This window comes from Neofelis nebulosa, chromosome 7, assembly GCF_028018385.1.
Source record: "Neofelis nebulosa isolate mNeoNeb1 chromosome 7, mNeoNeb1.pri, whole genome shotgun sequence".
Taxonomy (NCBI): Eukaryota; Metazoa; Chordata; class Mammalia; order Carnivora; family Felidae; genus Neofelis; species Neofelis nebulosa.
This window is the reverse complement of record NC_080788.1, coordinates 92229698-92256172: the sequence shown is the minus strand read 5'-3', so window position 1 is coordinate 92256172 and position 26475 is coordinate 92229698. Positions and strand designations below refer to the sequence as shown.

At 34.5% G+C, this 26475-nt stretch overlaps 1 long non-coding RNA gene across 1 annotated transcript in view; it reads right to left on the bottom strand.

The window, feature by feature from the left end:
- Positions 1-769: 769 nt before the first annotated feature.
- Positions 770-26475, bottom strand: part of LOC131518240 (uncharacterized) — a 79867-nt gene continuing 54161 nt past the window's right edge. The window contains exons 2-3 of the long non-coding RNA XR_009264969.1: positions 4154-4242; positions 770-842 (exon numbers count right to left, since the gene is read on the bottom strand). This is a non-coding gene — a long non-coding RNA (uncharacterized LOC131518240). The remainder of the gene's footprint in view (positions 843-4153; positions 4243-26475) is intronic.

Here is a 26475-nt window from a genome sequence, read left to right as displayed (position 1 = left end):
ATAATGTAATAAAAATATTAGGTTACTAAAACAGTGTGTAATAGTTATAGAAAATATTTTGCTAAGATTTTTCTGAGCACACCCATAGGATTTTAAAAATTAAGCAATATTTTCAGCAAGAATGTGAAGAAAGGAAAATAAACTTATTTATTGGATTTCAGTTTTAGAAAGGTATAGGGTACCCATCTTTCCAATGATCTCCCCCACTGTCCCATGACAAGACACTCCCAGGGACCAGGCATTTGTCTTCTCAGAAGAAATGTAGGTAATGACAACTAAATGGTCATTAGGCTGTCTCAGTCCTTTCTGTTCTCTTACCCCTCCCTCAAGTCCTGTTTAGTGTGAGGGAAAATTCTATTATTATAGCACTCTTAAAACCTATCAGCTGTGTAGCATAAATTAAGTAACTAACAGTATTATTATTGTCTATCCCTTTCTGTTTTCAAGCAAGTCTGGCCTTTATTTCTTAAAGCAGGACCAAATCTTTAAATCAAGTGTATTGCATTTTATTAAGTGCTTTTATCTGAATACACTCTGGTTATCCTAGTTTTCCTTCTGTCATCCTTTAGAATGATGAGTTATATAAACTGAAATTTCTAATATTAAACTATCTGCAAATACCAAAGTAAATCTTTCTTGGTCAATTTCCGTTTTTATTTTTTACACTCTAATTGATTCAATTTGTTAATTTGTTAATATTACATTTAATATTTATGATACATAAAAGTGAAAACAACCTCAGTTTTTCTTGTACTGATTTTATATTGGTTGGTCATTAAGTTGAAACATCCTTCATCAACTGATTGAATGAGATTTCTTCATTTTCTTCTTAGATTTTTATACTATGAAAATAGAGAAGAGAGAGGTACTAATGACTTTCTTACTAAGGATGGCAATTTGGCAAATCAAGTGTTTTTCTGAAGTGATCGCAAAGAGTAATATAAAGTTACTTGAATTTCAGCCTGCATGTTAAACCAAAATACAACCAGTTTTTGAAGTAAATATAATCCTTGTAGTTTCTTAAACCCCTCTTTCTCAAGAACAGATGACATATTAACCAAACACACTTTTTCCCTATATTCTAATTCTCTTATAATTTTTGAAAATATGTTTACTTTCAATAATACATATTGATATTTACACTAATATTTTTCAAAATGTTTTACCCTTAGTGTTTGTACCAACAACAAAACTTGAAAGGTATTTAATTCTCCTATCTACTAATACCCTATGTATTTTGAAAGATATGTACTTTACACTTAACAAGAGGAGTAAATGGACATTATCACAGCTTCACATTATGTATTTTTTGATATCACAAAATGTAATCTATTTAAATGTGTAACATGCTAGTAATCCAAATGATATAAAAATTATCTACATAGTGATTTTAATACAAAAATACAACATACTGGTGCATACATCATGTGTTCTAATTATACATTTCTCTCTTGCCTAAAGAGATTGGTGAAACACTGCATTTTCAGAAAGAGAAAGGGTATTTAAAATTTACAATACCGATGTGATTTTTATATTTTTGTACCAACATGTATACTTGGAAAGGCAACTCAATTTTTTATAGAATCAAATTAAAAATATTATAGCATATGAACTTTTTTGATTTACATATAATTTAACTGAAATTTATGCACAAATGAAGCTGATATGTACTTACTAAAAAAGAAAATCATTGAGGCATTGTAGTAGCAAGAATACCTTGCTATTTATTTGCCCCATAGGTGAAAAATCATTGAAAAAATTACCTAGCAAAAAGCATATACTTTAAATCTCAAACTGTGAGAATTCATTACCTTGTATCCTTCACATAAAACGTATGTGAGGTATTTGACAAAAGCTTTTGAATATATGTTGTTAGCTTTTTGTATAAGTTTTGAAAGTAGCTAATTTTTAGTTATTATTTTCTATTTTATGTTGCTTTTTGTCACATACATGTTAAGTATTTAGATTTTAAAGTCAGTTTTATTACAATCAATGTAGACATCATGAATAGGATCACTACTTAATTTTATTCAATTATTCTTAGTCTGATATTCTAAGTTTATGTTGACTAGTTTTGAATTTCTCTAAATTATAATAATCTGGTTTTTCTAAAGCATTATTCATTTTACAGTTCTCTAATGACTAATGAATTGACTGGCTAATTAAGAAAAAAATTTTGAAGTGAATCATACTGCTTTGGGGCAGAGTGGGAAATTTCTAGGTGTGTTTTTTCTTTTTTATATAAAGTTTATTATAAATCTTGATTATATTAGCCCTATTATAAATAAAAGGAATTTGGTAATTATTATTTTTCTTTTCTTTAGTATTTGCTTAGGGTAAATATAGAAATATTATAAGTATTCAGGGATTCATTCTCTTTCTCAAATTTATTTACTGATGGCCTATATTTTACCAGAAACTTAATAAGTTTTTTTAATGTTTATTTATTCTTGAGAAAGAGAGATAGAGACAGAGAGTGAGTGGGGGAGGGGCAGAGAGAGAGGGAGACAGAATCCGAAGTAGGCTGCAGGCTCTGAGCTGTCAGCACAGGATCCGAAGGCAGGGCTCAAACTCACAAGCCATCACATCATGACTTGAGTCAAATGAAGTTGGATGCTTAATGGACTGAGCCACTCGGGCGCCCCCCCTCCCAATAAATATTTTTTAATGTATGCAAAATGGCAAGACACAGGGGTGACAAAACAGGCAAAGGCCCTGTCAAATAAGGGCCCATTAGGGAAAGAAAGATGATAAGAAAAAAACAAATACATAGTAAAATTAGTGGCTGCGTTTTATTGTGTGAATAAAATAAAACAAACTAAAATAGAGCTTGTCTGAGTATTAGTGGGAGGATAGCATTTTATACAGTGCAATATAGTAAGGTCTTTGAGGAAGTGACACATGACCAGCAGTCCTAATCATAAGGACAAAACAGTTGTGTAACAATCTGAAGGAAGAGTTTTACTGGCAGTCAAAAAAAGAAGTATAACTGTCCTGAGTTTGAATGATGCTGTTGTGTTTCCGACATAGTCAGATTCTTTCAATAAAGTGAAGAAAGATTTGCAGAAAAAATTCACAAAGCAGTTAGGAACTGGATGATGTATGGCTGGGCAAGCGATAGAAAGGATTTGAATATTGTTATAAATCCAGTGGAAAACCATTGAAATGATTCGAGAAGTAAAATAATATAACCAGAATTTTTTTTTAACACAAAGAACAACCTGATTACTAAAGGAGGTACAATCCTCTTTGTCAGATAGAACAATCAAAACAGTAAGGTTATTAAGTAGACCCTAAGAGAAATGAAACTGGTTGGTCAATAGTGTGAAGAAGAGTGAGAGGTGAACTGATTTGGGATATACTCTCCAGTCAGTATTTGCTAAGGGATTGGCTGATACGGTAAGCAAAATATTTTAAAAAATGAGATCAGAAAAAAGTAATTAGATCTGAGCTATTATAAAGACTGACCAGTAATCAATCTGATCAATCAGAGTGTCATTTTTACTCAAAGGAAATACACTTGATCTTAGATAAAAGGCCGAGAAGCGATCTACTCAAAGGAAATAACCTTAAGGCAACAGCCCTCCCTCTAGAAGAAGTCCTGTCCTTTTGAGAAACTGAAAAGTGCTCAAGTGTGTCTAGAGTGCTAATCAGGAAATAAGAGGAGGATATTCAGAGATTGGTAAAAGCTAGATACAGAAAGTTGTCATTCATATTTATAATATAGAAGTATCAAGAGCAACAAAAAAATGTTGGCTTAAAATTTTGTTGGCTGAAAGTCAGAAAACCTAGAGATGACTGGTGTAGGGGTGGGGGACAAGAAGTTTAAAGATTTGATATATAGATTTTGGAAGTTATGTCCAAGTTCAAATATGTTCCAAGAATTCTCTACTTCAGGGGCACCTGGGTAGCTCAGTTGGTTAAGCGCCTGATTCTTGACTTTGGCTCCAGCCATGATCTCATGGTTCATGAGTTCAAGCCCCATGTCAGGCTCTGTTCTGACAGAGCAGAGCCTGCTTGGGATTCTCTCTCTACTCTCTCCGTTCCTCTTTCTCTGTTAAAATAAATAAACTTTAAAAAAATTTCTGTTCAAATTCTCAAAAGGTATGAAAAAACTGAGATTCTGTTAATCATGAGACAACTTATTGTTTACCTTTTATATAGCCAGAATTGTTACAAGTTTTGTTTGTTTTAGTGCAGCATGTTCTTCTCCTCATGTAAGGCTTGAGACAATGAAGGAGTCTGGTGAGAGTAATACATTATGTTCTTGGTGAAAATGCCTTATGATTTTTTTTCTATTCTTAATTACATCATTATAAATTATTAGAACAGAAAAACTTTAGATAACATCTAATGCAAACCACGAATTTTATAGATGAAAAATAAGGTTTGGAGAATTCACGTGAATTTACTTTACTTAGTGACAACGAGACATTGAATTTAGAATTAAACACCTGAATCCTAGCTAATGATGGTTCCTGAAGACCCAAAAGTTTAGTGGTATTCTCATCTCGATTTTAAATAAATAGTAAAAGGAGGTACTAGTCATATTCTTTCAAACAAGACTTTTTAGCTTATAAACAAATGACATACATGTATTCCTAAGTACACACATACTACTTCATGTAAGAATAATGATCCTATTTTGAAGGAATTGTGTTGGAATTTGTTGAATAATGTTAATTATTCAATCACGTAATTAAATCAAAACACTTGACACATGCACCCCGATATTTATAGCAGTGCTATTAACAATAGCCAAATTATGGAAAGAGCCAAAATATCCATCCACTGAAGAATGGATAAAGAAGAAGTGGTATGTATATACAATAGAATAGTACTCACCCATCAAAAAGAATGAAATCTTGCCATTTGCAATGATGTGAGTGAAGCTAGAGTATTACACTAACGAAATAAGTTAGAGAAAGACAAACACTATATGATTTTACTCATATGTGGAATCTAAGAAACACAGCTGATGAACATAGGGGAAGGGGAGGAAAAATAAGATAAAAACAGAGAGGGAGACAAACCGTAAGAGACACTTAAATACCAAAAACAAAAACAAAACAAAACAAAACAAAACAAAACAAAACAAAAAACAAAAAAACCTGAGGGTTACTGAAGGGGAGGTTGGAGGGATGGGCTAAATGGGTGACGGGCATTAAGGAAGACACTTGTAATAAGTGCTGTGTGTTGTATGTAAGTGATGAATGACTAAATTTTACTTCTGAAACTAATATTACACTCTATGTTAACTAACTAGAATTTAAATAAAAACTTTAAACATCAAAAACCAACCCTTTATTGTATTGTAATATCAATACTGATGTACCTTGGATCAAATAAAAATATCTCATGCAAATTGTCAGTGTAAATAACAAAACATATACTTTATAGAGAAATGGCATTGGATTTTTTTTCAAATGCATATTAATGGAATAAAAGGGTAACTTTTACATTAGATTCTCTATTTCAATGAGGAATAATGTTCTAAGACGTATAGCAGTACAGGGACTAGTACAGGGACTAATAGCAGGACCTATGCTAGCATAAGGCCTTTTAGCAAGATAATGGTGAAGACCATATGAGTGTATCCATTCATTTGCATGTCATTTATGCTGATTCTAGTGACATAAAAATACATTAAAGTAAATTTACATTCCTTTTATCTACTGCATTTGGTCTGTACAACTGGTAAAGTTTTAAGGAATTTTATGAACTATGATTTAGCATTTGTGAAGTGAAACATACCTCCTCACATAGAAATTCTGGAGTATAATTTAGTACTATATATCAAAAACTGTAACAATGTTAATGCATTTTGAACTAGATATTCACCTTGTAAGAATTAAATAAAAAATATGTATACACAGAGGCATGGATTCATCAAAACAGTAAGAAGGAATGTCACTTAGTTAACATTAAATCCCAAGCCTTTTCCTAAATTCATTAACATTTCTGATTATCTGATTATATTTTTTGATTAAATAGATAGAATTGACCTCATTTTGTAATATTCTGTATCACATAAGCACTTATCACTATAATGGTTTTCCTTCTCCTGCGACTCAACTAATTAAAAACCCATGGTTGAGAATCTTTTCTGAGGCTGACAGATGAGCACCATAGAATGAATACTATTATACACAAAATCTGTGTGTACATGCAAATGGAATTGATAGAGATTTCTGACTTCAAGATTAAAAACATTAAATTACTCTTAACATAAGTATTGCTAAATTTATTTTTTTAATTTTTTAACATTTATTTATTTTTGAGACACAGAGACAGAACACAAGCAGGGGAGGGGGAGAGAGAGAGGGAGATACAGAATCTGAAGTATGCTCCAGGCTCTAAGCTATCAGCACAGAGTCTGATGAGGAACCGTGAAATCATGACCTGAACCGAAGTCAGACACTTAAACGACTGAGCCACCCAGGCACTGAAAAGTATTGCTAAATTTAAATGATGTAAGAGCTTTTAATCTTGGAGCACATTTGGCTCAAAGTATAGTTCAAGTCCATCATTCCTTATTAACAATATGTCTGCATTTTCATTGTAGAAACTGGTGTTTTGAAGTTCTGCACCATTATTTCATACTATCTATTTTTGTCTTCAAATCTGTTAATAATTATAAAAATGCCCATACTACCACAAATGAACTGTAGACTCAGTGTAATTCCTGTCAAAATTCCAATGGCATTTTTTTCAGAAATAGAAAAAAAAAAAGGCCCTAAAATTTGTAGGAAACTACAAAAGATCCTGAATTTTCAAAACAATCTTGAAAAGGGAAAACAAATGAAACTGGAGACATCACCCTCCTGATTTCAAGCTACATTAAAAAGCTATAGTAATTAAAATAGTATGGTGCTGATATAAAAACAGGCACATAGGCTAATGAATCAGAATAGAGAGCCCAGACACTAATTCACACTTATCAATCAACTAATTTTTGACAAAGGCACAAAGACTACACAATGGGGAAACAATAATTTCTTCACAAAATGATGCTGGGAAAACTGGATATTTACATGTAAAAAATTAGAGTGGACCTCTATCATACATTAGTCATAAAAAATTAACTTGAAGTGGATCAAACAAATGTAATACTTAAAACTATAAAAATTCTAGAAGAAAACATAGGCGAAATATCCTTGGCAATGATTTCTTGGATAAGACACTGAAAGCACAGCAATGAAAGCTAAAGGAAATGAGAGGGATCTGTTTAAACTAAAGAGCTTCTGCACAACAAAGGAAATATTCCATAAATTGAAAAGGCATCCTACAGAATAAGAGGAAATATTTGAAAACCATATATCTGATAAGGAGTTAATTTCATATAAATATTTATACAACTCAATAGCAAAAAAAAAAAGTTATCTAATTAAAAAGGGACAAAAGTCCTGAAAAGACGTTTTTCCAAAGAAAACATACAGATGGCCAGAGGTACATGAAAAGATGTTCGACATCACTAATCATCAAGGAAATGCAATTCAAAATCATCATGAGGTATTACTGCACACCTGTTAGGATGGCTATTATCAAAATTATAAGAGATAATACATGTTGGAGAGGATGTGAGAAAAGATAACCATTATATACTGTTGGTGGGAATGTAAATTAGTATATCCACTGCAGCCATTATGTAAAAGAGTATGACTATTCCTCAAGAAATTAAAAATAGAACTATCAAATGATCCAGTAATTATACTCCTGCATATATATCTTAAAGAAATGATTATCATGATCTCCCATGATAAAGGAGGTGGTATAGAACAAAAGTTATTTTCAGTTTATATATTACCATCTTTAAAACAGACTATTGGAAGAAGAGCACCTTCAAATATGGCTAATAATTTCTCATCCCTGTCTGAGCATGCCTCTACTCCCGTCAAAAGGTAGACTATATATCCTCTTCTTTTAAATAAAAAATGACAGAAGTTATTTTTCTTAGACTTCTGAGCCTACCTATGTCTTAAGAAAACTTCTGGGTCACATCTCACCCTTGTGGAGCCCCGGGCCACTGTGTAAGAATTCTGCCTGCTCTGCTGTGGTGTTCTGGCTAGATCCCAGCATTTCTAGGTACCCCAGAAGGGGCTCTAGAAAGAATAAAGTCATCTTAAATGTTCCAGCTCCAGTCAATCTCTCAGCTAAATTTAGCCACATAAATAACCCCAAGTGACACCATGCGGATTGAGCCTAGTTAAGCAGTCAAGGATTAACTATACCTAAGAAAGGCTTTGTCTTTGCCCTGGCTCCTGGAAGGTAACTCTAAACTTTGAAACCTCCTGCCTGATAATCATACCTTTGTTATCCTGGGGGCCTTTGGTCATGCTAGACAGTCCATGTTAACAACATGATTTGTGATAGAGGCCCAAGGTATGGGCCATGGGGTACTAGGAAGTTTCTGTAAGGGCTGGAGACTAAGGTTATCCATGCAGGTGGTCAGTCATGTTCACACAATCACTTCCCTGTAAAAAACTCTAGTCCTAAGGTTCAGGAGAGCTTCCCTGGTTTTCAATGCTCTATGCATATTGTCACACATTGTTGACAGAAAACGAGGCACTATCCGTATGGCTCCACTGGAAAAGCACAATGGGAAACTAACTCTGCCTGAAGTCTCCTAGACCCTACATGTATGTTACTTCCCTTGGCTGACTTTAATCTCTATCATTTCACTATAATAAACCATAACTGTGAGAATAACATTTTTACTGACCTTGGTGGGTCCTTCTAATGAATTATTGAAGCGAAGGCTGGTCTTGGGTGCCCCTGCAGTTGTATTTAGTATCAGAAGTGAGCGTGATCTTGGAGACCCCTGAACTTCCAGTTGATGACAAAAGTGAGAGTAGTCTTGGGGACCCGTGAACCATGCACCAGCCAACCCACAGAGATATGAGTAAGAATAAGTTTAAGTCATTCAGTTTGTTGCAACTTGTTACACATCAATAGATAGCCAAAACACAATTTAAATAAATTCTTTAATTTCCAAGATAACTGAACTAAGATTATTCAAGTAGAAACCAAACATATGCTCATCAGGATAGATCCATTTTTCTTTCTTAGATATGTTAATGTGGCAAATATTGCCTATAATATTTATTGAACTATACATATTTGAAATTCATCATGCTTATTTTTATTTTTTTTGTTTTACTTACTTCCTATGTGTAATAGCGTGTGTATATGTGTATGTGTGCCATGCTTGACTTTGCATGTTACTTTTTAGCTAATTAAAAGGAGATGAATAAGATATATCTTATAAAGTTTTAAAATGAGCATATATAATAGCTTAAATAAAATTACAGAAATTTAGAAGAAAAATATAAGAAATAATGTAATTGAATCACTTTATTTTTAGTTGAGAAGGTTAAAAGATGTAAAGTATAGGTGATTTACCTTAGGTCACAACTTCTACCTCACAGAGCCAGAAACCAAATCCAGTTTGCCTGAATATAACGTTTTCTCCACCGTTCCATGTTGCAGGTTAACATAATTTCATAGCAAAATAAAAATATATTTTAAATAACTAATAAAAAAAACCCATAGACATTGTTAAGGTAGGTAGTTAACTACCTCAGAGCTAAATGAGGCACTAAACAAATTGGATATCTGACAACCTGAGATCAATGTTCTACCACAAACCATGCTACTACCACTACTAGAGTGACTTTTCCCAGTTATGAAATATGAAAAATGAGTAACTCTTTTGTCTAGCAACTGACATGTTTTGTAAGTATTATCAAATGAGAAAAATCACACGGATTGGGGTGCCTGGGTGGCTCAGTCAGTTGAGCATGGGACTTTGGCTCAGGTCATGATCTCACAGTTCCTGAGTTTGAGTCCTGCATTGGGCTTGCAGCTGTCAGTGCAGAGCCTGCTTCGGATCTGGGTATAGTTGTTAGTACAATGTAGCCTACAAAGATTACCATATAAATTTGTAATGAAAACAAAAACCAACATATTTTAAAAATTATGAGTATTTAATAATATCATATTATTCAAAAGAAAATAGCACCTGCTTATAGATACCAGATAGACTGATTTTGGAGACGGAAGAGGAGATCACGATAAGTAACAAAATTTTTAGTAAATATACTGTGTACAATAACTTGAGAAGCATATCCAGTGACTACTTAGTACCTCAGGGAGAGAAGTTTGGGAAAAGTTTGTATGTTATTGAATATTGACTGTTGCTTGCTGTGTTTAGCAAGATATTATAAGAAAGATTATTCGTTCAGGCAAGAATCAGTCTGTTTTCAAGCAGAGATGAAACTAAGTTACATCTATAAATGTAAGACTTTTCAGAGTGTGAGAAGCAAACATCTTCTGGATCTAAACAACAGGAAATATGATGGAAACATTTCCGAGCAAAGAAGCTTCATTATGAGTTCTCTGCAAACAACGGGACTTGGCCTTGAGCAAAGCTCTGATTAAGTATGTTGACTTCCCACACCGGCTATTGTTTCACCTGGTTCAAAATGTTCTATTAAATTAAGAAAAGAGAGAGAGTAATAAATCAAAGACAGAAAGTTGATTTAGTACCTTAAGTTCAGGGGGAAAAAGTGTGTGTTATTAGAAACACATGCAATAGAAAGCAATAATAACAGAAACTTACAATTTTTTTAAAAATATTCACTTTAAAATAATTTTAGATTTATAGGAGAGTTGTAAAGATAGTCAAGACAGTTCATTTATATTTTTCAAGCAGCTTTCCCTAACGTCAACATCTTATATAGCCACTGCACATTTATTAAAGCTAATAATTTCATATTAATACAGAACTATTACTAAACTATAGATTTTATTTTTAATTAAGCTGGTTTTCATTCCACTAATGTCATTTTTTTCTGTTCTAGGATATAATCAGGTTAACAATTTGTCAGTCTTGCTTTGCTTTTCCTGATCTTTATATATTAGAAATATACCGGTCAGGTATTTTTAGAATGTCCCTCATTTGGGGATAGGCTGATATTTTCTCATTAGCCTGGGGCTATGAATTTGAGGGAAAATATCACACAGGTGAATATCTTTCTCTTTGTATCATGCAAGTGGGAACATAATAGCAACATGAATTATCATGGTGATGTGCAACTTCCCTTAGAGTTAAGGGAACTCCCTGCCAATTTTTTTTTTTTTCTTTACTATAAAGTCATTATTTTCTTTCTCATATTCTAATTTATCAGAAGAAAGAGATTGTGTCCACATTACCCTCAGGAAGTAGTGTAAAAAGTTAAGACACATCTCTGAAAAGAAGAATATCAAAGAATTTGTGGACCTATGTTAAACTCATGGTAATTAGTATTTTTAAGACATAGTGTGAGGCTATGCAAACACCTTGCTTCTCAAAGTCTCACACATTGAATCTGGAATATATCAGTGGATCTTGCCTAAGAGCAATGATTACTCAAAGTCCTAATGTTGATTTTCCATTTCCCTCACTATTTCTCTCATCCTTTAGACTTATTCAATAGGAAGGTGTGTTCCTTCTTCCCCATTTATTTTACATATATACCATACATACATATTTACCAATTTACATACATATTTACTATACATACAATTTACCAACTTACATACATATTTACCAATATGGATTTATGGATTTGCACATATATTACTCTCTGGGTTATTATACAATACAATAGATACTCATTTGTTCAAACTATGCCAGTTTCTCCATTGGGAGGTCTTTCACTCATCCATCTCCTGTCTTTCTTACATCCTCCTATCCTTTCTTTTATTGCTCTTGTCTTTTTCACCATCACAAGATGCTCCAGACTTATCTTGTATATATGCTTCCCTAGCCTTAGATTTAGCAATTTCTCCCGGGAGAACTGGTTCCTTTTATTGGAGAACAGTATTTACAATCTAAACTGTGGGCCTTAGCTCTGGAAAACAGGGTGTAGATTCCTCAAAAAAAAAAAAAAATTAAAAATAGAACTACCGTATGACCCAGCAACAGCACTACTAGGAATTTATCCAAGGGATATAGGAGTGCTGATGCATAGGGGCACATGCACCCCAATGCCTACAGCAGTGTTTTCAGCAATAGCTAAATTATGGAAAGAGCCTAAATGTCTATCAAATGATGAATGGATAAAGAAGATGTGGTTTATATATACAATGGAGTACTACTTGGCAATGAGAAAGAATGAAATATGGCCTTTTGTAGCAACATGGATGGAACTGGAGAGTGTTATGCTAAGTGAAATAAGTCAGGCAGAGAAAGACAGATACCATATGTTTTCACTCATACGTGGAACTTGAGAAACTTAACAGAAGACCATGGGGGAAGGGAAGGGTAAAAAAAAGTTATAAACAGAGAGGGAGGGAGGCAAACCATAAGAGACTCTTAAATACAGAGAACAAACTGAGGGTTGATGGGGGGTGGGGAGAGGGGAAAATGGGTGATAGGCAATGAGGAGGGCACTTGTTGGGATGAGCACTGGGTGTCGTATGTAAGTGATGAATCACGGGAATCTACCCTCCAAACCAAGAGCACACTGTATTCACTGTATGCTAGCCAATTTGACAATAAACTATATTAAAAAATTAAAAATAAAATAAAATTATTTTTAGAAAAATAAAATATAATTTGGGCCTTAGTATGACCATTGCTACTGGTTTGTCACTACTTTGGATCCCTTCAGTGAAAGCAGTTAAAAAATATACCTACGTATATTGACTCATATATGCACCTATCATGAATAGAACTTATTTGTGTGTATATATACATGTATATATAAATAAATAAATATATACATGGCTTTGTATATGTATGTATTTATATATAAAATGAGTTCATATTGATATTCCAAATATAATTAATTTACATGGTTTTTTCTAGTATTACATCCTTGCTTATTTTTTAAAATTTTTTGGTGTTTATTTCTGAAAGAGGGAGAGGGGGGCAGAGCATGGGCAGGGCAGGGGAAGAGAGGGAGACACAGAATCTGAAGCAGGCTCCAGGCTTTGAGCTGTCAGCACAGAGCCTGTGCAGGGCTCAAACTCACAAACATTGAGATCATGACCTGAGCCGAAGTTAGGATGGTTAACCAACTGAGCCACCCAGATGCCCCACCCCTGCTTATTTTATTATAACTGTTTGCTGACTGTGAGAGACTTGATTACCATTTATATAAATACATATACACATACATATTATATACACACACACATATATGTATGTGTGTGTGTATTTGTTCAACTTAGCATACACATAAAATAGACTCAGAATTGCTAATTCATTTACCACAGTGGGCAACAGGTTTATTAGCTAGAGTACAGCATTTACTATAGTTCTATTGTAACTTTATATTTAGAATATATTTTTATATGGCTCTCCAAAATTGCTTATACAGCTCTTTTGTTAGTCCTTTTCAGCAAGGTTACATTATATATTTGTAATATGGTTAGATTCATTTCTACAGTCCATATTCCATAACTTCATCCCCCAATAAACCGGTTGGGGGATTTTATTATATAAATATATATATATATATATATATATATATATATATATATATATATATATATTATATATAATAAAAATATTTTTGTTGTATACATATATGGTTTTTGACACATGCAGAATCATATATGCTTACCACAATGCTATACATACAGCTTTGTCATCCAAAAAATAGACAAGTGCAATCTCTGTCTAGTCAATCCCTCTGCCCTCCCCCATCTCCTGGCAACCTGTTTTCTGTCCCTATAATTTTGTATTTCCCAAAACAGCAAATAAATAAAATAATGTAATATGTAGATTTCTGAGTCTGACTTCTTTTACTTAGCAAAATACATATGAGTCATTGTAATAGGTAATTTTTAAAATTGTTGAGCAACATTTGATTGTAAGTATATACCTCAGTTTAGTTAGCCATTCAGCTGATGAAGTACAGCTTGTTTACTTCCAATTCTTAGTGACTGTGATAAAACCAGTTCTAAATATTCACATCCATGTTTACGTAAAATAAAGTTTGTAGTGCACTTGTGGAAATACCTAGAAGGATTGTAGGTTGGATGGTAAGTGTAACTTTATAAGAAGTTACCTAAGTTTTCAAAAGTGGCTGTGCCATTTTATAGTCCCCACAGCAGGTGGAGTGACTTGTGCTGGTCTTCTGAGGGATGTTCTTGGAGGGTGCATTTGGGAGGGGCTTGGCATAACAGCTCCATTCTTCACTAGCTGGCCCTGCCTAGCTTACTGGGTTGGGTCATTGTGGCATGCGTGAGCATGCACAGGAGAGGTGGAAATGGTTTCACCCAGCTCCCAATTCTGTAGCACAGAAACTTTGTGCTCTCACCAACTTGTGATCAAGAACCCTGCCTTTGTCTCAAGCCTCTGTCAACATCCCATCTCTACCCTGTCTCTGTCCAAGCTGTCCATCTGCCAGGCGACACCTCCCTCGTGAGTTTTATCTCAGATGGAGCTGTGTTTCAAAACATCATGCTTCAGAGACCCCTGTGGCTTTGACCTGTGCGACTCTCTTGTCGTGGGTGGGGGAGTGGTATCTCTGCTGAGAAATGGCCAGGTGCCAGCTTCCCTCAGAAAACGTTCATGTGATTGCACAGCAGTAGGGATATAGAGATTGTGAAACAGGAATGTTCTAGTTACTCCACATTCTAACCTAAACTGACTGTCTGCTTATTTGAATACAGCCCTTCTCCTGAGTGGGAACTGGTATCTCATACTATTATTTTTATTTCCTTAATTATTAATAATATTGAGTATATTTCATGTGTTTATTTGCCACCCATTCATCTTCTTTGGTAAAAGTTCTGCTCAGGTCTTTTGCCCTTTTTAAAGCATTTTAAAACTTTATTTTGAAATAATTACAGACACATGAGAAATTGCAAAGATAGGACAGAGTTCTCATGAACCTTTTATGCAGTGTTACCAAGGTTATAACTAATATAAATATAGTTCAGTGGTACTTTAAATGTAGTTCAATATCAAAACCAAGGAATTAACATTGGCAAAATGTGAGTATATAATTCTATGTCATTTTATAGAATTTAGAGAGTCATGTAATTCACTACTGCACTTAAGATATAAAACTATCAAGGATCTCTTTCAGGCCATTCATTTATAGCCTCTCATTGTTTCTAGCCCCTGGCACCCACTCATCTATTCCTCATTTCTATAATATTGTCATTTCAAGGTTTACACAAATTGAATTAAACATATGTGACCTTTTGAGATTGGTGTTTTAATTTAGCATAATTCACCTAACGTACCTCTTGGTTGTTACATTTATCAATAACTCAGTCCTTTTAATTGATGACACTGGGATAATTTGTAAATTTTTACCAACTCTTCTCTATCTGTCCTCTGATGTTCAGTTTACGTAAAATCTCATGATCAGTTCCCACAACAACTCTATTTATTATGGTTTATTTTTGTCCTCATGGTATAGATAAAAAATGAATTTTAGAGAAGCTGAAAAAAATAATTGCTGAATTATATTCCATAATATACATATATCACACCTTGCTTAATTTTTTTCTAATGTTTATTTACTTTTGAGAGAGACAGACGGACAGACAGACAACATGAACAGGGGAGAGGCAGAGAGAGAGGTAGACAAGGATCCAAAGCAGGCTCTAGGCTCTCAGCTGACAGCACAGAGCCCAATGTGGGGCTTGAACACAGCAATTTATTATATGTCATTTGTATACAACCGTGGATTCAATTTTCTCATATTATCTTAAAGACTTTTGGATTTAATTTTAGAACAGACATCCTTCTTTTATTGTCACGGTTTGGTCTGATTTTGATACCAGGTATTGCTGGCCTCAAAATGAGTTGAGAAGCTTTTTATTCTCTTCTATATTTTGAAAGATATGGTGCTAAATTGCTGTTAATTCTTCTCTAAATGTTTGGAAGGCTTTTGTAGTGAAGTTATCTGATATTTGTTTTACAGTAAATTTTTATTTTTTTAATTTTTTTTTAATTTTTTTAATGCTTATTTATTTTTGAGACAGAGAGAGACAGAGCATGAATGGGGGAGGGGCAGAGAGAGAGGGAGACACAGAATCAGAAGCAGGCTGCAGGCTCTGAGCCATCAGCCCAGAGCCCCACGCGGGGCTCGAACTCACGGACTGCGAGATCGTGACCTGAGCTGAAGTCGGACGCTCAAGCGACTGAGCCACCCAGGCTCCCCTACAGTAAATTTTTAATTACAAATTGTATTTAATGGGGTTATAGGACAATTTGGATTATCTATTGAATTTTGATTTAGTTTGCTAGCTTGTAGTTTTGAAGGAATTGACCCATTTTTTCTAAATTGTCGAATTTGTGAGCAAAAAGGTTGTACCTACTATTACCTTATTGTCTTTTTAATAACTGCAGTGTCTTCAGTTCTGTAGGAATGATCTTCTGTCAATTCTAATATTCATGATTTATTTCCTTATCTTCATTTTTGTCTTTTTTAGTCTCTTCACCATTTTGTACTTCCAGTTCTCATTTCTGTCTTTATCTTTTTTGGTCATTGGGTCTTATTTAAAATTTTCTCTACACATGGCTAAGTCCTCCTCACCTCCGCCGTCCCCCTCCTCCAAACCCCCGCCTTTGGCTACTCTCTAGAGGGAATCTTTTTTCTTGCAGTTTTCCTTGTTGTTCCCGTTATTATTTTTACCTAATTCTCCTTGCTATGGTGGCAGGGGTTGGGAAATGGAATATTCTCTGATATTCTGACAAAAAAATCAGTCTTAAGTAGGTACTCTAAGCCTGTTTCCTGTGAGTACAGACTTCATAAAGGATCCTGTCTATATGAGTTTACCATAGCAACTACGGCAAAACACCACCAAATGAGTGGTTTAAAGCACCACAAACTCCACTTATTTCTTATTCTGAAGTTCAGAAATCTGTACCTGCTAACTCATTGGTGTGACTGTATTCTTTGTACAGGACTCAGGGGAAAATCCAGTTCTTCAACTTTTCTATTTCCTAGAGGAATTTCTTGGTTGCTTCTTCCACCTTCAACATTCATCATTCTCACTCCTGGTTCTGTTATCATAGCTCCTTATTCTGACTTTTGTACTTAAATAATTTAATTAAGTATATATCACAATCATATGGTATGCTGGAATATCTAGAGAAATTGGCCACAAAAATTTATTTAAAAAATGGTGGGTATTTCTGTATTAGTTTCCTGGTGCTACTATTAAAAAATATCACAAATTTAAGGGCTTAAAACAACATAAATTTATAATGTTATAGTTCTGGGGATGATATTTCAAAATGGATCCTGTGGGCTAAAATCAAAGTAGGGGTGCCTGGGTGGCTCAGTCGGTTGAGTGTCCCACTTTGGCTTAGGTCATGATCTCACAGTCTGTGAGTTCGAGCCCCATGTCAGGCTCTGTGCTGACAGCTCAGAGCCTGGAGTCTGTTTCAGATTCTGTGTCTCCCCCTCTCTCTGCCCCTCCCCTGCTCATGCTCTCTCTCTGTCTCAAAAATAAATAAAAAAAAAATTTTAAAATTGAAAAAATAAAATCAAAGTATCAAGAGTGTTGTGTTCCTTTTGAATATGACAGGGGAATTCTTTACCTTTTGTAGGTACTAAAGGTCTTCTGCATTCCTTAGCTTGTAGATCCTTCCTCCATCTTCATAGTGCACTATTTTATCCTTTAGTCATGTCATTGAATCTTTGTCTGACTTTGAGTCTCCTACTCTTTTGTTAAAAGGATCTTTGCAATTACACATGGCCTATCCAGAGAGTGCAAGATAATATTCATATTGCAAGATTAACTTAATTACATTGTCAATTACATGATATGCTACCATTTAAGGTAACATATAACAGTGTCTGGGATTAGGATGTGGACAATGTTGAGGCCATTATATAGCCTACTATGGTGCTCTTCCTCCAGATACAATACCAGAACTAACATATATTCATGCTTTTCCATAGGTTATAGCTACTTTCTTTTCCTGTTCCTGTCCTTTCTTGCAGCTGCAGTGAGTTTCCAAAAGTGTCCTCAGGCTATAATTCTATTTCCATTGATTACCTATATTATGTATTTCTTTCTTTTTCTTTTTTCTTTTTTTTTTTAACTTAGGGGAAATATGTAACATAGGTTTGGGCAGAATTTGCTTGTTGTTGTCAGTCCTCTCCCTCAGCTGTAGTAAGGAATCACTTATACTGTCAGGAAGCTATTTTTTTACTTGCTTTTTCCCCCCGGAGATTTAAATTTTAGTTTCATATGGAGGAGTTGTTTTGGATGGAATACTGTCAATAGCTTCTGTTCCCTTTTCTCAACCAATATCATGGTAGGCACTACTCAGAATTCTCCTCACCCTTTGCTATGAGTAGATGGTGAGCTTCCCTGATGGAAAAGGCTAGAAAAGGGTAACAATTCCCCTATACTCATGCCCTGCAAAAGTTTTACACTTTTAGTTTTGTCCTTAGCAATTAAAAAAAAAAATGTCTAGCTAAACCTTCTAAGAGGGTTATATGGTGTTCTACAATGTTTGACCCATGTAGGCAAATGCTTCACTCTGTTTCTCCCTATATGTGCTTGTCTGCCTTTAATTTTCAGTTAGCTTGTTTGCCCCATGACTGAAGTTCTCTAAGGGGTTCAAGATTATTCTTTAATTTGACCCTTTTATAGCTTTTTCCCCTGTTTGTTTCAAGAGTGGGAATAATGGTCTCTCAAGGTCTCTATCTCTCTGACATCAACCCACAATAATATATTTTCACTTATAAAGATTTTTTTTCAAAAACAAATGAGGTGTAAAATAACAACAACAAACATAATTTTTAAAACAACACTGGAGCCTCTCAAATTTGACCCAGAATAAAAGTGGACTGTGAAATCTGTATATTTGTATAGCCCCAGAGATGTGTAATCCCTGGTGACCATGTTATGTGTAGCTATAAAAGTTCATGTACAAGAAAATTTCATCGAGAAAAAGATTCATGTTATATGACCTTTTCTGATCAAGTGTTCCTTAGTTCTGTCCTTGGTGGATGGGAAATGGGAGGGCAAAGAGCTTAATTTCTTTATTTCAGGATATCCAATTGAATGTATACTTACCAACTTTATAAAGTGACATATAATTGTAAACTGCTATATTTATCTAAGAATTACATAATTTCCAACAACAATAACAACTAAGAAATAGATTCATGTTGAAATCGGGAGTATCCTCCACTGTAATGAAAAGACTCTTCATAATTGTTTACCAACATTATTTCACAACTGCTATGCATTTCTCAGTTGATGAAATTTTTCTTGGAGATTTACTGTCATTGTTATGATCATTGTTTAGAGGTTATATGTGTGTGTGTGTGTGTGTGTGTGTGTGTACGTGTATATATATGTATATAACCCAGTATAAGGAAATTGTCCCTGAATTTACAGATAAATTCCTGAATATTACTAACAGTTTTGAAAGTCTTGACTGTCTGTTCCAAACTTTCTACTGTACTGCTAAGCTCTACCATGTTGTAGCACTGTGTAGACATTGGAATCTTTGTGGAAAATTCCATAGCAGTTTTCTTCTGTGACTCCTGTGTCACACTCCAAGCATGAAGAGCTCAGGAGTTGGCTTGGACTCAAGGGACATTCCATGCATATATTTGTAATTCCTTTTTGGTGCCCCACTCTGTTACCCACTCTCAAATGCCTTTGTTAACACAAATCTTTGATTTCTGCTTCTTTCTTTCCAAATACTTTTTTTTCCTTAATTGTGCCTAGAATCTATTTCTCTGCTATAAGATTTTGATAATACCTTGCAAGAGTGAGCTAAATTGAATGTGGAGTTAATTTCCTGTGCTTATTTTTCTCATGAAGATTATGTGACATTATGTGGAATGTCTCAAAAGAGTCTTTGTATATAATTCTTTGGCTGTTATATTTGTTTACTATATTGAGCTACTCCATCATAACTGGAAAAGTACATGAATGAATTTTTAAAAGAATTGGACAGCTGCATGCAAAAGAATGAAACTAGACCACTTTCTTAGACCATAGACGAAAGTAAACTCAAAATAGACTAAGACTTAAATGTAAGACCTGAAACCATAGAACTTCTAAATAAAAACAGACATTAAACTCTTGGACATTGTCTAACAATATTTTTATGGATATGTCTCCTCAGGCAAGAAAAAAAAAAAGCAAAAGTAAACTAAAAAGACTATACCAAAATAAGAATTTTCCACAGTAAAGAAAACCATCAACAAAATGAAAAGGCACCCTACTAAATGGAAGAAGATACTTGCAACACATACATCTGATAGGGATTAACATCCAAAATATATAAATAACTCACATAGGTCAACACCAACAAAAAATCAATGCAATTAAAAAATGGGCAAATGACCTAGACAGATATTTTTCCACAGAAGACAGGCAGATGGCCAATAGGCACATGAAAAGATGCTCAACCTCATTCATCATCAGGGAAATGCAAATCAAATCCACAATGAGATGTCACTTCACATGTGTCAGAATGGCCATCTCAAAAAGAGAAGAAACATCAAGTGTTGGTGAGGATGTGGAAAAAACAGGAACACTTGTGCACTGTTAATTGGAATGCAAATTGGTACAGCCACTGTGGAAAACATTAGAGGTTCCTCAAAAAATTAAGTGTAGAAATATCATATGATCTAGTAATTCCAATTCTTGGCATTTACCAGAAGAAAATAAAAATGTTAATTTGAAAAGATAGACATACCTCTACATTTATTGCAGTATTATTTACAATAGTCAAGATACAGAAGTAATTTAAACATCCATTGATAGATGAATGGAGAAGGAAGATGTGGTGTATATATACAATAGAAAATTACTCAGCCATAATATAATATGCAATTTTGCCATCTGTGACAACATAGATGGATCTAGAGGTTATAATGCTAAGTGAAATAAGTCAGATAGAGAATGATGACACCATATGATTTTACTTGTATGTGGACTCTAAAAAGACAAACAATACAAAACAGAAACAGACTCATAAAAACGGAGAACTGATAGTTGCCAGAAGGGAAGGGCTTAAGGGGATGAGTTATTGGGGATTAAGAGGTATACATTTCCAATTATAAAATAAATAAATCATGGGAATGTGAAGGAGGCATAGAGAATACAGTCAATAATACTGTGATAAGGTTTTATGATGACAGATGATACCCACATATACGATGGTCATTTTGTAATGCTTATAAATGTCAAATTACTGTGTGGTATACCTGAAACTAATTTAATATTATATGTCCACTACACTTTAATTAAAAATGAACAAAAAGAAGAAAGTGTATTTAGACAATACATAATTAATGGATCATTCAACAAATGAGATTATTGTGGCTATTTAAGAAAAAAAAGTGATAGAGGGGTGCTCAGTTGGTTGAGCAACTGACTCTTAGTTTTGACTCAGTTCATGATCTCACTGTTGGTACCTGAGTACCACATCAGGCTCTGTGCTGACATCATAGAGCCTGTTTGGGATTCTGTTTCCCTCTCTCTCTGCCCTTCCCCTGCTCGTGATTTCCTTCTCTCTCAATAAATAAAGAGTTGAAATTTTAAAAAAAATCCTTATTTGTCTAATCTAGTTAAATTTAATGACTAAATATAAAAACAAACTAGAATTAACCAGTAGTGAATAGTTTCCTGATCTTGTCTGGGAAATATCTTTCTAAGCATATAAACAACAACAACAAAAATGAAAAACACAAAATTCACTAGACTTCAGCAAATAAGCATTTAAAGAACTTTCTAAACCAACACCTGAAAAAGAAATAATCCAGTGAATAAATTGGCAAGAGACATGAATAGACACTTTTCCAAAGAAGAATCCAGATGGCTAACAGACACATGAATAACTGCTTAACACTGCTCATCATCTGGAAAATACAAATCAAAACCACACTGAGAAACCACCTCACACCAGTCAGAGTAGCTAAAGTCAACAACTCAGGAAACCACAGATGTTGGCAAAGATGCAAAGAAAGGGAAACCCTCTTACACCGTTGGTGAGAATGAAAACTGGTACAGCCACTCTGGAAAACAGTATGGAGTTTCCTCAAAAAATGAAAAATAGAACTATCCTACGATCCAGCAATTGCACTACTAAGTATTTATTCAAAGGATACAAAAATGCTTATTTGAGGGGGTACACGCACCCCAGTGTTTATGGCTGTGCTACCAAAAATAGGCAAATTATGTAAAGAGCTTAAATGTTCATCATCTGATGAATGGATCAAAAGGTGGTATATTTATAGAACAGAATACTACTAGGGGATGAAAAAGAATAAAATCTTACCATTTGCAACAACATGGATGGAACTAGAGTACATTATGCTAGAAAAATAAGTCAGGCAGAGGAAGACAAATATCATATGATTTCATTCATATGTGAAAGGTAAGAAACACAACCGATGAACATAAGAGAAGGGAAGGAAAAATAAGTTACAAACAGAGAGGGAGGCAAATCATAACAGACTCTTAAATACAGAGAACAAACTGAGGGCTTATGGGGGTGGGGGGTTGTGATGGTGGGGAAAATGGGAGATGGGCATTGAGGAGGGCATTTGTTGGGATGAGAACTGGGGGTTGTATGTACCTGATGAATGATGGGTATCCACTCCCAAGCCACGACTACACTGTATACACTGTATGTTAGCTAATGTGACAATAAATCATTTTTAAAAAATGAAGAAAATAAAGTACTGGAGAAGTAAATAAATAAATAAATAAATAAATAAATAAATAAAACTGTTATAGTCAAATTAAAACACACACATACACATATGCAATAACAAAGGGTAAACACAGGTATAGTATGAATTATTCATGATCCTCTCACATTCCAGAAAATTAATAAAAAGTATACTATTTTTCATAATAATGTTGGTAGACATGTCAAATATTAGAGAGTATTAATGGTGTAAGATATTCTAAATAATTCAATAAAGAAATCTAACTAGGAATTATCACACTTAGAAATAAGTAAAAATTCTTTAAAAAGCTAATGTTCAATATTATAGGGAGTTGAAAGAAGATTTTTTTTTTTTTTTTAGAGAGAGAGACAGAGCCAGATAGAGAGAGAGAACTGGGAAGGGGCAGAGAGAGAGGGAAAGAGAGAATCATAAGCAGATTCCACACTCAGCAGCCGAAGCAGAGCTCCATCTCAGCACCAGGAGATCATGATCTGAGCAGAAATCAAGAGTTGGATGCTTAATTGACTGAGTCACCAAGGCGCCCCAGACTAGCATTTAATTAGAAATGCTTCTTTCAGGTCCTCTGGGCGGCTCAGTCAGTTAAGCACCGGACTCTTAATTTTGACTATGTATTGATTTCATTTTTTGTTAGTTCAAGCTCCAAGGGGAGCTATGCTGAGAGTGCAGAGCCTGCTTGGGATTTTCTCTCTTTCTCTGCCTTTCCCCCACTTGCTCTCTCTCTCAAAATAAATAAATAAATGTTTAAAAAATGAATCAATAAACATATAAATGCTAATGTGGGCATGAAATGACTTGGCTTCCCCAGAAATAAATTTATCAGTATTTGTTATGTCAAAAAAATTCAAAATTCTAAATATCTAAAATATATAATGTATAGGGGCGCCTGGGTGGCTCAGTCGGTTGGGCGTCTGACTCTGGCTCAGGTCATGATCTCAAGGTTCCTGAGTCTGTGAGTCCGAGCCCCTCATCGGGCTCTGTGCTAACATCTTGGAGCCTGGAGTCTGCTTCAGATTCTGTGTCTCCCTCTCTCTCTGCCCCTTCCCCACTCACACTCTGTCTCTCTGTGTCACAAAAATAAATAAACATTGAAAAAATTAATAAAATAAAATAAAATATCTGATGTATAAGCTAAGCAGTAATAACCTGTGAATAACTGAAATGTTCAAACACAAAAACATCTACATAACTCATGCCTTATTTACTTGTGAAAATAGTACAATAGACACTATTGTACTAAGTAGTGTACTACTATTGTACTAAATAGACAATCATATATAATTCCTTAGCCATACTATAATGGTAAAAGGATTTATGATTCAATAATTTATATAGAAAGTAGACCTCAAAACAAAAGAGCATTTTTAGTATCTGTGCTTGTCTATCTGAGATGGGAGGTTCAAAAGGAGGAAAACAAACCTCTAACAAAACCTATCAAAAGGCAGCAGAAATACAGGTTTTGTATTCTGCACATAATTTTTTCAAATTTTAAAATTTCCATCATAATCCTATTTTTATAATAGCATGACATCTATATTATCTTAAAATACTGTCACAAATATTCAAAAATAATTATGACCATGTGGTCCAGTTTGGATGGTATTTACGTTTGCACATTTTCAACTTTTCAATTATGACAAAAAATAAATATGTGAAATGAAATGGACAGAAATTAGGGCCGAAACATTTTTCCTGTTATTTACAGCATCTTATTTGCAGTGTATGTACAGAGAGAGATAGGATATAAGAAATAATTTATATAGTATTCTATATAGAGTACATGAACTATGTAGAATATATACAGTACATAAATGTAGCATATATATAAAGTTGAATGTGGTAAAAGTTTCCATTCAGAGCATAAAAAGTTGGAGGTAAGGAACAGTAGACAACAGGAAAAATGAAAAATGGATGGAGCATGCAAATTGAGTTATCTGTTCAACTAAAATACATTGACATCAAATCCATCTATAGAGAATGACTTCAGTACATGATATACTTTATGACAAAATAACATTCTCAAATGCTTGTACCAAATGGGGAACATCAAGCCTGGAAAAGTGACCTAACATAATTTAAGCCTTAACACTTGTTCCAGAATTGCCACTGGGTCCATCAACCACCTGTCCAATCATTTCAACAACTGGTTGTGTCATAATAGAGATGCAGCTGTTTCTTTTCATACTCCCTTAGGCATTAAAACCATGTGAAATCCAAGAAGCAAAATTTCAGATTTATAATAGATCAGTCATAAAGTTTGGACTTAAACTCTCAGTATGTCCATAACCATTTACTGAGCACCCACAATGTCTATAGCAATATACTAAGTGCCATCAGAAAAATAAACAAGCAAAAAGGACAAATTGAATTCCTATACTGCAAAATAGGAAGCATGCACTTGAAAATTTGAGATCATTTACATACAGCATATATCAGTAATGAACAGTATTAACACATGAATTTGAGCTTTGCATTATTTAAGCAACAAAAAATCTGAGTGGAAGTAAAAATCATTTTTAAATAGCTTTCAGTATTCTAGTATGTGAACATTTTAGAAAATAATTTTATAAAGTAACATAAAATTCTGTGTTTCCAAAAATCAAATTTCAGCCCAACAAAGTTTAAGTCTTTGATAGTTGGATAGAAAACTAGCATTTGGGGCACACGGTAGCTCAGTTGGTTGAACATCCAACTCTTAATTTCGGCTCAGGTTGTGATCTCACGGTTGGTGAGTTCAAGCCCTGCATTGGGCCCTACACTGGCAGTGCAGAGCCTGCTTGGGATTCTCTGCCACCCTCACTTTCTGCCCCTCCCCCCTCAAAAATAAATAAAGAAAACAAGCAAGTATTGAGGAAGACATAGTTTAGGTGTTAATTGATAATTACATTCATAGTCAATTTTATTTTTTTAATTTTTTAAATGTTTTTATTTATTTTTGAGAGAGAGAGAGAGAGAGAGAGAGAGAGCACAAGCCAGGGAGAGCCAGAGAGAGAGGGGGACACAGAATCGGAAGCAGACTCCAGGCTCCGAGCTGTCAGCACAGAGCCCAATGTGGGGCTCAACTCATGAACTGCCAGACCATGACCTGAGCCAAAGTTGGATGCCCAACCAACCGAGCCATGCAGGCGCCCCATCCATAGTCCATTTAAAAAAATGAAAACTATTAAAAGAATGGATATCTATATTTTTAATCCCTTATTTCTTTATACTTTTGTTCCTTTTTTTTTTTAATTTTTTTTAACGTTATTTATTTATTTTTTTTTATTTTTGGGACAGAGAGAGACAGAGCATGAACAGGGGAGGGGCAGAGAGAGAGGGAGACACAGAATTGGAAACAGGCTCCAGGCTCCGAGCCATCAGCCCAGAGCCTGACGCAGGGCTCGAACTCACGGACCGCGAGATCGTGACGTGGTTGAAGTCGGACGCTTAACCGACTGCGCCACCCAGTCGCCCCTGTTCCTTTTTTTAAACCATGCACCATTAAATAACTCTACCATTGATATGCTGTACCACTGCTAAAACTTTGGGATAATTTTGGGGTAATGGCAGTTCCATGCAGCAGATCCAGCTTTAAAAACAAAACAAAACAGGAGTGCTTGGGTGGCTCAGTCAGTTAGGTATCCAACTTTGGCCTAGATCATGATCTCACAGTTCATGGGTTTGAGCCCCAGGTCAGGTTCTGTGCTGATAGCTCAGAGCCTGGAGCCTGCTTCAGATTCTGTGTCTCTCTCTTTCTCTGCCCCTAACCCACTCGCATTCTGTCTCTGTCTCTCTCAAAAATAAATAA